We start from the raw sequence: 13,645 nt of genomic DNA, 5'->3' as shown, positions 1-13,645 counted from the left end.
TATGCGTTCGCTCTAATGGCGGCTGCACCGCGATATTACAAGTAAATGTATGTAATGATTTATTAAATAAGCGACGTGATTGCTAGTCTTCGTAGCTTTACTAAAGTCTTGAATACACATGCCATCAGGTTAGATAACAGATCGTTTTCTGAAACAAAGCTGAATGCAGTGGGACAAGCTCGGTATACCGCAATGCGCTTCACTGGCAGCCACGACACGAAAACCTCAAATATTAAAAATATTATTTATTATAGTTTATACGTTATTATTTTTATTACCCTATACTTTATCAGATTTTGTTAAATTACTGTGGACTAAAGTGGATTTTAAACGTGAACATGTTTTATGTTGTTAAAATAACTATGTATTTTTGTTTAGTATTTTTTTTTATTGGATCTAGGCAAAAACAGTGTAATGTTCTAAACTATTTTCTTCATGTACTTTTTAAATTCTCTTTCCCGTATTTTATCTATTTTTGTAAGGATCTAATAGTTAAAAATTCAAGAAAAAATTACTATTGTAATGGTATTGGTTTTTGATGGAAACAGTATGAATAAAAAAATAATGTCTCCCCGAACAGAAATAGCTCGCTAATAATAAAGCTGTATCGATTGTCTGTCTTGTTACATCTGTATTTCTATGTAAACGTTACAAAGTAAGGCACGAAGCAAACGGGCGACTATCGCGACTGCTGTTACACAATATACAAGCACATTTATTCAGAAAATGTTTGATTTGTCGCAGGAATGTACTTACTATACTAAAAAATCTCAATATGAATGAACTGTCTTAAGTAAAGAAAAGTTTTTTGAATCTAAGAGCTCCCTTCGGGTGAGCAAACTGTCTACCTTGTATCTAATACAGTTATAATATACTCGGTTAGGTTTCCATGCAGATATTCGATGCGTTGAAGAGCACTACACCATAGCTGATGCTGAAACAAATACAACTGGAAATCGATTATAGAAATCTGGTTAAAACTAGAGCGGAGCGTAATGCTCCTGCAGGAGAGCAAAGTTCTTAAAAAACCGTCAAAATATTCCTACAAAATATAAGTACTTAAGTATCAATAACATTACGATTACTGTACCATAAGCTAGCCGTCATGAACTCAGAATGCTCTCCCATGGCTTAGACGCTTAGCTGCGTTTTCACCGAAGCTGAGCTAAGCTACGTCTCGAGGAACGTGGTTCGAATACCAATACCTTCATTTGTCTGACGTCGTTCGTCGCTACGATCCTATTAGATCTTAAATACCACATTCCCCAGAGCTTTTTTAACTGTGTAAGCCCAGGCATTCTTACGCACTCAGTGTCTGAACTAATGGTCTGGACTGGTCTAGACTAATGTCCAGTTGCCTGGACATTAGTTTTAGGTTTTGCCCAGCGCTAGGCTATCGCGGATCACGATCAATCATTACGCGTGGTACATAATTAATAGTTCGTCGCCATCCCCACACCAATTTGTCTGCCATGAATCGGCCTTATCGCCCCATCTCCCCACAGCCCCATGATCAATATTCTGCCCCACCTCACCACGCATGCGCCCCACGGCTGGTGGTAGTGGCACCGGGGCTGGGGAAACCCACGGTACCCACGCACCATTCCGCCACCACCACTCGCGCGGACCAGTCGAGATGGGGACCACCATGTACTGGATACCACCATGTGAGTTCACCACCAGTAAAATTCCACGACTACCATCTTTATAACTTTGTTTTTATCGAACGGATATTAAAATCGTTTTCGTAACTATACTAATATTTATTTGCCAAAATTCAAAATAGTTAATAAATTTAAATTCGCAGCCTAACAACGCTCTAACGATTCCTCCGGTATTGCAGGTGTCAGGTGATGCGTTTGCTCATTGCCTCTATTATAATATACTAACCCTTTATAACACTTATAAGAGTTAACGTAAACTTGTTAGGTAACAGTTCTATAACAATAATGTTAAATCCATTTCATCTATCAAACTATCCCATCAAGTAATACCATGTGTTTAAATTTTCTAATGATATCTTCATTTTCTTCAGGAGCTGTCGCTGGCCGGTAAGATCAGTGTGTAGAGGCTTCGCTTGTACTGATATGGACACACATGTTACAATAAACACGCTTTATTCACACGCTTTTTTGTCTGACTGTACCTCACCCTTAGGATCAGCTTACACCCAGTAAGATTTAAAATTTGACTTTATTTGATATAGAATGACTTAAATAAGAAAGCACTACATTGTAAGAATAAATTGAATTTGTTTAGCTCGAAGTTCAAAAGTATTTTTTGAATTACCGAAACATTTAATGTTTAGTGTAACTATAAAATTTAAATTATAATGGTTCGAAATATTTGATCGATCATCAAATCTTTGTACTCTCAGACGCGGGGTGTTTGCAAAACATTTTATGAAACCCATAACTTTTTGGAATCCAACAAATATTTTCAATTCGTTTACGAGTTTGCTTTGATGTATCCAGTCTTCCGCTTCAGTCTAATCTAATGATACCTCTCAGCTCAAATACAACTCTTTAGGATCTAGTGTTCAAAAATCATTACCCAGCGCAGTCGGTTAAACCATGCAAATCGTATTCATAAGTTATCGATTCAAACTATTTCGGTGTTGCAGCCCCACCTTGCGTCACCCCTGCCACGTCACCTAATTACTTATAGTGGTTAACGCACTTTTTATGTTTTTGTAAATAAAGAAGGTAAATTTAATTAAACTAAGTGTATTTGGACGGTAGGTACAAGGACAAGTATCGATTCGGACATGTTTTGTTGTTTTTTTTTTTCCTAAATTGTGAAATACGATATTAATATTAATATTTTTACTATGCGCACTGCAGTCCTTCTATATCAAAATGTCTATGAAATTTTCATAATGAATAGGCTGCGTTACGAGCTGTTTAGTATTCTTATTATTTTTTAGCTCGTACCTCAGGCAGCCCCTAAAACATACAAGGCTTTTCTAGATTCAAAATCTTTGTCAATTTTGGTTAACTGAACTTAAAGTAGTGAACCAATTGTTTAACCATTTACTAAAGGAATTGCTTAGGCTTTGTCTGTCATGCGTATCGTCGCCCACGCGTGGTGCTGGCCCGCATGAAAGTTGGCCGCATCCTATCATTTTATAGACATTTTTCCTGTCATGCGGGCAACACGCGAGCCACCAGTAGCATGTTGTCACCCGCGTGCGGACTAAATCCATGTGCGGGTTACACGCTTGACATGACAAGCGCCTTTATATCAGCCGAGGATCAATGACTTGATTCACCAAAACTGGAGTACAATATACCTACAGACATTACAGACGTTTTATTAGATCGTGGGTGGACGCGTGCGCCGTTTTATGCCTCGCTTAATTTATTACTCATTTTTATTCATGCGTTTATCCTATGACCCCCGTCCATTAAATACCTCGTAAACTGATACAACATGTTTTGTTGTAAATCATTATAAGACACTCAATTTATATGACACTAAATATGTTTTAATAATTTAGCTGATCGAATAATATAAAATTAAGATTTATATAACGGCATAAACGCCGTTTATATAAATCTTATTTCTGTTGCATTGTTGAGGACTAAAGTGAAATAAGACGTAATCTAAGAAATATTTTTTTATTGCAGGATGATAATAGATTTTAGAAAATGCATGTTTTTCAATTTTTAAGCAGGAAAGTTGCTTGGATTATTTAGGAGTGTGTCATTTTTACAAAGTACCTATTCACCTTGTAAATTATATTATATTTATTATTAATGACTTGATAACCATTAACTCAACCAAGTTAAACTATGCCCACAAGTTTTAAAAATTACAACGACGTTTTAACTAAAATGGTAGATAATGGTGATCTTTGCCAGATTAAGTGATATATTTGGTTGTTGGCCGGCAGGCAGGTTTGGCAGGATTGGCCTACAGCTAAATCTGGAAGCTAATCGAGCTTAGCTGATTAATAAGCGACTACCGTACTTGTTAGTTTAAAAATTTATGAATCATATCCGATGATGGATATGTCTCAGGTATGAAACTTGTCATGGACTCGTACTACAAATTACAATATTAACTAGGTGTTGTCCGTCACTAAGTTACGTCGAAAATTGTCTGACATTGCTCGAAAATATAGATTTTATTCCAAACTTCCAATCTCTTTTTCAGGACTTAATGTATAAAATTTCATTAAACTCGGTACGTATTTATGAGTGAAGTTAACACTATCGCATATAAAAATAATACTATATGATAATCTGTAGCAATTTTAAAATAGTTAATGATCAAAATGTAGGTTAAGAAATCAGTACTAAGGCGGTAATTAATTTACATTGTAAAAACAAATCGTAGACAAACGACAAGTGATAGATCGTTATCGCACTTGAAAGTCTCCCGGCCGTGACACCGATATTACGATATACATAAAAATATATAACTATATAACTCATATATAACAATCGTAGATCATAAAGATAAATAGTGTTATTGAATTTGAATTTTAAACTATAAGTTTTTAAGGCAGTAAGAATAATATGTCTAAAAGGTTGTGGTAGGTCTCATTTAGACGTTCCAAAAGGGTTAACTTTGTAAACCTATTTAGAAATAAATATTTAGATTTTTGTTGTATTTTTATTAAAATTTTGTAATTATGTGACATAATTATTAATTATATTTTACAATGAAAAATTTAGTCAAACTTAAAAACGAGAGCAACACTGTCGTTGAAGTCTTTTACACGCGCGGCTCGAACTTACAATGGAGACATAAACTTAAATTTTCCTTTTCAATTCACACTTCCCACTGCCATCCGATTGTGAACTTTCCAACACTTGTCCTTATATACTGTATATGGTAATATTGTCCATGTACGTGTTATTAACGTTTATGCAACTAATGGTGGTGGGCTTCGAAAGATTCACATGTTTTATTTCTATATTTTACAACTTTACAACAAAAAAATAATTTTACTACTTATTGTACTGATTGTTTTTTTGGTATCTTCTGTTTCATTTTGATTTCATTTAAGTAGGTACTTAAAGTTTTTTTCTCTTGCGTAATCTTTATTGTAATGTGGTGTAATGTGTTTACATGTTGAATGAATGATTATTGTGGCCGATTCTGCAGATATTTTATAGTCTAAAGTCAATACGCGATGCAGCTCTGAAACGCGCAGTAGAGTCCGAGTGTGCGTCAGTTTGGGACAAGCTCGAGTTGACGATATTTTGTAATCACGCTATTAGCTTAGCGACAAAAAAGCTGGTCTAGCGACTTCATATTTTATGTAAGATCTGCAACAAAATTAAACTATTATGAACGCTTGGGCTCGCCGTGATCGAATACCATACATATTAGAGGGTCTGGTGCAATACAACATGAATTACATAGACCGTTTGTAAAAACAATATAAAATTTCGATGTCATTGCAATGTAATTTAATAGTGTTTTTATAAATGAAGACGAGAGAGAACACAATAACTAACAGTAAAAAAATTGCCGTTTTTTTTGCGTAAATGGAGGCTTTAGAGCCGCAAAAATGAATTGAAATAAACAAAAATTGTATATTTTATGTGTAGTCAGATATATTATCCAGGTGATGAAGTAGATAAGTTACAAGGTTTGTTCAAATTGTAAGGGAAAAAATGAGTAAATGTAACAAAATGTACCTGTTTTTCCTCAACCTAAAAACCTTCTTTTAATTTTCCCACAAGTGCGTCGCTGACCGTACCGTATGGGCTAGGTCTAGTATTTGGGTTATGCCCTAACCGGGCGTCGGCGGCGATGCTCGCCATTCAAATTTATGTCTTCGCCGGAATCGAACCGGGGTAATTATAGAAAACTATTGCTCCGTAAGCAGTAAACTAGTTTTTGTGGTATTGGGTCGTGGACACGTGGCGCAATATGGACCTTACGTGTTTAATATTAATTGCTCTTAAGCACTGAACCGATTTTTAAAAGCGCTAGAGCAGGGGTCACCAATTATTTTCGCTCAGGGTCCGTTTTAAGAATTAAAATGACCTCACGGTCCACACATTTCAAACGTTGTTGCGTCGTTAGTGTTTAGTTTTAGTTCTCCTTCTTTAAAATCAAACTAAATTATTTATTAAAAGTGAAATGAATCTAACCAAAACTAAACATGCAGATTTTGCGTGTCGTTGTCTTTACACCTGCCCCTATTTGGGGTGCTTAGCAAAATGGTGTTGCGTCGTTAGTGTTGAGTTTTAATTCTCTTTCTTTAGGATCAAACTGAGTTATTTATTAAAAGTGAAATTATTCTACCCTAAACTAAAATACAGTTTTCAAGTGTCATTGGATTAATATGCGGGGGAGTTTGCCCCCGGACCCTACTTGCTATTACTACTACTTAAACAAATTACGGAAATTACAAAGGTATTTGTTTAAGTATCAATGACAAAAGTGTCAATTTTTGCTGCTACGTGTTCATCAGTAAGTATGTCGAGAGTCGAGACCGAAATTAATTTTTGACGAAGTTCATCTTCGAACATGCTTGGTCCGGATGCAGACCGCGGTCCGCCATTTGGTGAACCTTGCGCTAGATTAAATCAAAGCTAGAGCCAGGTGCAATAAAATTTTTCATTAAAAAAATATGTGTGGCACTCGGGGACTGCCGTGGTATAAAAGCTATTGAATAGCATTATTTATCAACTTATGCAATTATAATTCGCATATGTCTAATCGCACGCATACAAACACCATGCCGAATTCTGGCAACGCTGCACCGACCGGCACAGCGGTGCGGCGTTGCCGAAGTGGGATGTAAGGTTTTCTCGTTACGGAATTTCATGATTCGAGCACCGCGATCAAAGCCCGAAATAAAAGCAATGCAATAGTTCTAAAACGATAGAACCGCAAACGTTTTTGTTTTTTCCTACTTCCGATTATATGCTTTTATGGAAGGTACTATCAAAGAAGGGAATATCAACAATTTAATCATAGGCTAGATGGTTGAGATCAACCAGCTATGACGTAATTTGTATAATATTTCGTCTGTCAGCCGTGCTTGACATAATCAGACTGATTTACGTAAGTCAAGCCCAGTCGACAGACCAACATTGATTCGACAAAGCCCGATCCAATAACGTAGGACCATATTTAAATGAATCAATCTCTCTGATATAGTATCTATAAGAAGGATAGATTTTTATTATTGATTTCCTTTGACTCGATTCGTTGATATTTATTTGGGAATATGTTCAGTCGTGGGAAACGGTAAATTTTATCCACGCAAAAACTCCTAGCTACTTAAATACTGAGTAGTACTCGGTTTACACATAGGCCATAGCTATCTAAGTAATCTTAAATATTTTTATGGTTTATCATTTAACTATTTCCGCTTGCCTATTTAGATAATTCCTCTCACTTTCTGAGAAGTTTTTAAAAGGATACCGAAAGGAGGATGCCTTTTGGGAGTTTTATTGTCTGATTTAAGTAATAATTAATTTAAAAGTTTTACCTAAGTATAAAATAGACATTATTTCTTTTAAAAGTAAGTAATTAAATTACAGGGAAAAATCACTAAACTGTTAAATTACAATTACAGGGAGAAATAAAAATTAATTACAGATGTAGCTTATTCACTGATAACTTAAAATATAAATCCTTTGCGTAACTTACAAACATGTGTGGGACATCCCCTTTTACAAAATGCTATGTTTTCCAAAATAGATAGTAAACATGTTTGTTATTTTGTCCCCAGATCTCTCGCACGAGAGTGGCCGAAAATGTTCACATGACAGCGTCACAGCGACTACAACGCCGCATAAGGTAAGCCATCTGTTAAACATTATACTATAGTTAAAAATTAGGTTAACTTACTACTAACTAACTAACAAATCTTTTTTAATATTAAAATTAATAAATTTTTATTAAATAACGAGTTGCACTCTTATCTGGGTGTGCTGTCGAAAGTAATGATACAGACCAGGCGTACATTTTCTTCGTGCGATAGAAAAAACGAAGAAAGGGGAGGGGGTTCAATGAAATACGACTATATATTATATACTAGGTATATAATATACTCCTTTCCTGCGCCGTCCATGTGTCTCACAAATTTTTGGTCAGGTCAAGTGAACAATGAACATGTCAAAATATAAAGGCTAAAGAAGTTTCCGCTTAAAAAAATAAGTTCAATAAAATACGAAATTCTCAAACATGAAACAACATTCCTTTCAAATTACCTTCATGAAGCCTCTCACTCATATTGCGCTACCTACTATAGCTACGGAAATGCCACAGTAACTGCCCTGGCGGTCTTCATTTCCCTTCGAAGTTGGCATTTTTTCGCACAAGGAATGTCGTAATATACGCCAATCGCTCACAAATTGGCAGTTGCACAATCATAATTAAATAATTGTTTTACGATTATTTACAGTCACATTTGGCCATGGAGCGTATAATATTATGAGAGTGATCCTTATTTCATGGACAGGTCTTCTCAGGGGTTAAATAACTTTGAATGAACTGTGCTGAAGAGCGCGCTAGTCGACGAGCCAATGACAGATGTGACAGAATGTTTGTAGTTCTACCCTGCACTAGAAAAAGGATTTACTCATGATAAAAACAAAGATTATTTTTTTTTTTGACAAAAATAAATTAAAATTATTGTGCACACATTTAGTTTGCTAATCAATGTGCTTTGTTGAGTATTGTATAAAATGCTAAATAGTGAATAGCCCTTATTAGTTTAAGAACAGACTAGACAATATAATTGTATGTGGTAAAATTATTTCAATTAGTGGACAAACTAGCACGTAATGAAAACTAAAAAAAAGAAACAAAAAAACATAATCGTCGTATCAATAACCTTCTCTTTTTCCTTGTCAGCTAAAAAGACTCGACTAGCGCAGTCTTAATACTGCATTTTTTGATTCACCATTCCTCCGCGCCCGCGATCGATGTCCAAGAGTTTTTAGTAACTGTATCCAAGGCTGCACCGCTCGTGAGTAATTACTAGCGAGCCTATGTTTTTACATCTACATACTTATCTGGGATTAAGGCCATTACACTTTTTGCCGACAGTTACGAGTATGTATACCGATAGCACTATAAAACACAGTCGCCTCCGTGGTCTAGTGGTATAGAGCGCGGCTCTTGACTCGGAAGTCGTGGGTTCGATTCCCGCGTTGGAAAAATGTTATTTCCAAGTTTGGTTAGGACAATGCAGGCGGATCACCTGATTGTCTGACAAGTAAGATGATCCATGCGTCGGATGGGCATGTAAAGAGTCGGTCCTGCGCCTGATCTCTCGCCGGTCGTGTCGGTCTTCCGTCCTACTGGGTTATGAGAGTAAAGGAATAGAGAGTTCTCTTGTGTACTGCGCACACACTTGGGCACTATAAAATTACTCCTGCGTAGCTGGCCTGGTTTCAATGAAACCGGCCACCGTCACCGAAACCGGTGTGGGAGCTATTATTATATTATTATTATATAAAACACAGTAGCGTACGCAAGTTCTTGAAATCAAATTCGCGCACACAGAAACAATGTGTAACACGCATATTGCATTGTTCTGCACCCAGTTGGAAGTCATTCTAATGTGTGCGTGCGATAGATTCTACTGTAAATATAGTATACTATAAGTAATATATTATTTATATTTTATACTTAACGATATTCGCGTGAAGAATGCAGTGCGTATCGCTAAAGATCGTGATCTTTAGCGATACGCACTGTAAAGATCGTGATCTTTAGCGATACGCTCTGTGGCGTGCCACAGATTAAGGCCATCCCCTGAGCAAACGACCTTGACCATACATTTGCCGCGTTGCCGAGAACGCACCAGAATCCTATTTTTTACTTATCTTAGTTCAAAATTGACCTAAAAATTCAAACGGCAAATATGTAGTTAGTGAAATTGTCAATCGATCTATTGGCGTGTGTTTCAAATAAACGTAATTTGTAAATACTAGGGAGATGCTGAAGGAATGCTTGAATTTGAATAAATTGGTAATACTTTGGAAGCTGATAATATCATGAGTGTAATAAACAAAAAAAGGAAATTAATAACAGAGTAAGAAATGTTCATATGCTAAAGTATTTTTATTACAATTTTGTAGCTTTCAAATTATCAGTTAATAATACTCTAAAAACGGTAAATTACGACATCTCCGTAGGGGGAGCGCCTTAATAAATTGTCACTACAAGCGTTTACATGAAATCACATTACATAAAAATATACAAAATTCTACGATCAACATTGAGGCTGGATGACATCACAACAACTTGTGTAAGTAAGTAAAATAACACAAAATTAACAAGCAACTTATGAAGCATTAGTCCTAGGTTTGTAACTCAGACCGTGCGCAATCAATTTTTTTTTTATTCGAAATCTAATTTTTGTTTTCGTAATCAGCTACGGCAACTTAGTTAAAAGCTGTTATTCTAGTAAATCTCACTATAATAGTAAGTCATTTGACTCGAGCGGAAGCCATACGTTTGTCGTCTTCCGGCCCCGCGTGTACAGAACCAACTTCATACTTAATTAACTGGAGGATGTATAGCCGCTGATGTTATTTAGGGTTCCGCAAGTTCTGCTGGAATCTAATAACGTTTATTCTAATTAGATCGCCGTAAACGAGGGTCAATTATATTAATTAACACTCGAGTCTTTACCATAAATTAAGATGAATCTACTGGCCATGTTCGGCTATGTATTTTCTCACTTGCCTCTTATATTTATTGTAAGAGTTATCTAGCAAGTATCGTTTTATAATAAGAAATGTACTGTAAATTGTCATAAAATCATAAAATTATACTTATCTAATATTAAATCAAATGACTCATGAGTTTTAGGAGATAGTTATTATAATATAATGTAGTACAGCAAAATTATTAGGCCTATAGTAATGTTGAATAATTAATATTTGATGATTATAACATTACTAGAATAGATAAACCGTGTAGTAGTAAAATGTAATATTACTACATGGTTTATCACACGACAGCATTTGGTTATTATTTGGGCAAAGTCTGAAATCAAAAGCGCTAGATAAAATCCTCGGAAACAGTCCAAAAAAATTCCATAAAAACCGGAAATAAGTATCCTGCTTATGTCTGGGATCTATGGGTTTTTACTTTTTTTAAATAGTTTTGTATATGCTGAACTTTCTAGTCCAGCGCATACAAAATTATTAAAATGCTGTGTCTCATGGCTATTACATAATTGAACCGTAAAGGTAAACCACATTTAATATAGGTTACATCTAAATACGAGTAAAACACAAGCCTTGAAGTCAGTTTGAATGACAGATATATAAATAAATTGGCTTGGCGGTTGAGAAATGCGTAGATAACTCCGTATATGGCAAGTGTGAAATATCACCGATCTATACCCGGTATAAATCCAATTTAATCTTAAAAAATATATTAACTATAGTGTTACTAGGTGACCCCTGTTTATCGTGCGGAATTTGTACATTTTCCGGGATAAAAAGAATGCTACATCCTTACCCGGGACTCAATGTATGTTCATATCCAGCTAAATTAGTTTAATGTGAAGACGTAACTGACAGACTGACACTTCCGCATTTATAATATTGTTATATTGGTTTGGAAATGCATTTTCGATAAATTAAAATGTCCAGAGAAAAAAAACGGTTCTCTTGCAATAAATTTTCGGAAAAAATAGTTCAATCATAATAAATATGCGATTTATTTTATCTAAGTTTAACTTATTAATATGTCGTATTAAAATTAAGTAATATGTTATATTTAGATGGAGATTTGTCGAATTAAATTTATATTTTTTACGTTTTGAAGAATTCAAGTCTTAGCCGGCCCCTAGACAATCAATTGTATTGTGCAATTCAATTTTATTAAAAAGTTTATTTGACAATTAGATAGGCACGCGATGTTCAATATCAACCCTAGATGGTCAATATAATTATGCAAGACGTGATATTGCGCAATAAAATTGAAAGTCTAGGGGCCCGCTTAAATTAAAGAAAGAATCTTACGCTCACTTCGATGTGGTAAAAAAAACTAACAAGTAACAAGAGCCAGCGGATTAATTCCAACCTTCACCGAAAAGACTGATTTGTAATTCTATTGGCAATTAATTAAAAGCGTAGACAATTTATCAATGAAACAAGCATTTAAAAGTAGGCGATTGTTTAGAGGTAATTTATTAGACAAACACACTTCAATTTAAATTACTGTTTTGACCGATTTTATTGCTGCTTCGTAATTAAGATTTATGTAACGTAACGATAACATTATGTTAATTTAATTAGATGTGCGATATGTTTTAATGTTTTTCGGTAGATGAAAATCCATATAAAATTGAATTTTTACCGAATTCCAAAAAGGAGGAGGTTCTATATTCGGCTGTGGATTTTTTTGTATGTTCAACGATTACTCGGCAGTTTGTGAACCGGTTTGGAAATTTTTTCTTTTTTTGTATAGGGTTTTACTCCAATTTGGTACTACGTTAACAAAAGTGATGACCTGATGATGAGATCCATGAGTAATCGAGGAAACTCCTCAAAATTTATATGAAAACATATGGCGATTTGGATTTTATAAGAAGTATCCTAAGCATATGCTACCATAAAGTAAGATTTTGCACCAAGTTATACCATGGTTGCGAAGAGAACTCCGGATTCCTTATTGATACAGGTTCGGGGGTTTCGGCGTTGTTTTAAGAACTGGAAGCATATTGTACTACTACGAAAATTACATTCATCATTATCATCATCATCACTACCACCACACCATGCATCATCACATTATGACCCTATTATTGGTACTTTTCATCGTCTTTAAGATGGAAACGCGAGTTTCTCGAGCGATTTTGAAAATTATAATGTTGTTTCAAAGTAAATGATTCAAAGTTTTGGTGTTGTGGTTACCAACGTAGCAATTTGATCATGAAATCTAGCATAGATCTTAATATCTATCTAATCTTAATATTTATCTACTTATATTAACGTTGCTTTAAGTAGTTTTAACATAATATTAATACAGAAATAGTTGAGGTTTAGGAGAGTTTCGAAAAATACACTATTAAATAGTAAGAATTATTTCATACTTTTGAGTTCATTGAAGAATAAGTAATGTTATTGTTTTCACTTGGAAGTCGGTTTTAATTGTTTGTTAAAATATTATTAAATAATAAATTTTGTAAGTCCCGCTCATATTCGAGAACGGCTGAACCGATTTGGCTAATTTTAGTCTTGAAATATTCGCGGAAATCCGGGCAAGTTTTATTTTTTATAAAGAATTTTGTTAAATGAAAAATCAGTTTTGTTTGTAAGTAAAAAGTTGTAAAAGTAGGTGTTTACAGTTTTCAAAGTTATTTTGTTAAGGTGACATAATAACACGAGCCACAGTGGCAGATGTAGCTCTAATTACTACAGGTGACAGTGTGACCTTACCCTTTGTTACAGAAAGCCTAGAAAGGTTACGTTTTTGCTCCTAGCTGTTTCTTAATTGTTATTTGCTATGATCAAAGTTCAGTATCCTTATTCTATTTAAATGCACTATAACATCTTTCTTACCTGTTCAGTTTGTATTATGTCAAACAAACACCATACTCGTAATAATATGGTTTTTCTTATCAATCAGAATATAATATTACGTTTGTTTCAATTTTCATGATTTTCATGTTTTAACGTTTCGTAGTTTGATAACAGATTGG

The 13,645-nt window shown here is 34.7% G+C and overlaps 1 protein-coding gene across 2 annotated transcripts in view; it reads left to right on the top strand.

The window, feature by feature from the left end:
* Positions 1-13,645, top strand: part of LOC121725820 (ras association domain-containing protein 10) — a 118,384-nt gene that overhangs the window by 72,811 nt on the left and 31,928 nt on the right. Inside the window, exons 1-3 of one of the 2 annotated variants that reach the window (XM_042112928.1) lie at positions 1,618-1,667; positions 2,036-2,051; positions 7,706-7,773. The gene's annotated coding sequence lies outside the window, so the exon portion shown is untranslated. Of the gene's footprint in view, positions 1-1,617; positions 1,668-2,035; positions 2,052-7,705; positions 7,774-13,645 lie in introns of those variants that run through there. The other variant, XM_042112927.1, reaches the window with a different exon arrangement.

The sequence above is a fragment of the Aricia agestis genome, chromosome 4 (genome assembly GCF_905147365.1).
Source record: "Aricia agestis chromosome 4, ilAriAges1.1, whole genome shotgun sequence".
NCBI classification, from domain to species: domain Eukaryota; kingdom Metazoa; phylum Arthropoda; class Insecta; order Lepidoptera; family Lycaenidae; genus Aricia; species Aricia agestis.
This window is presented reverse-complemented; position numbering and strand designations above follow the sequence as displayed.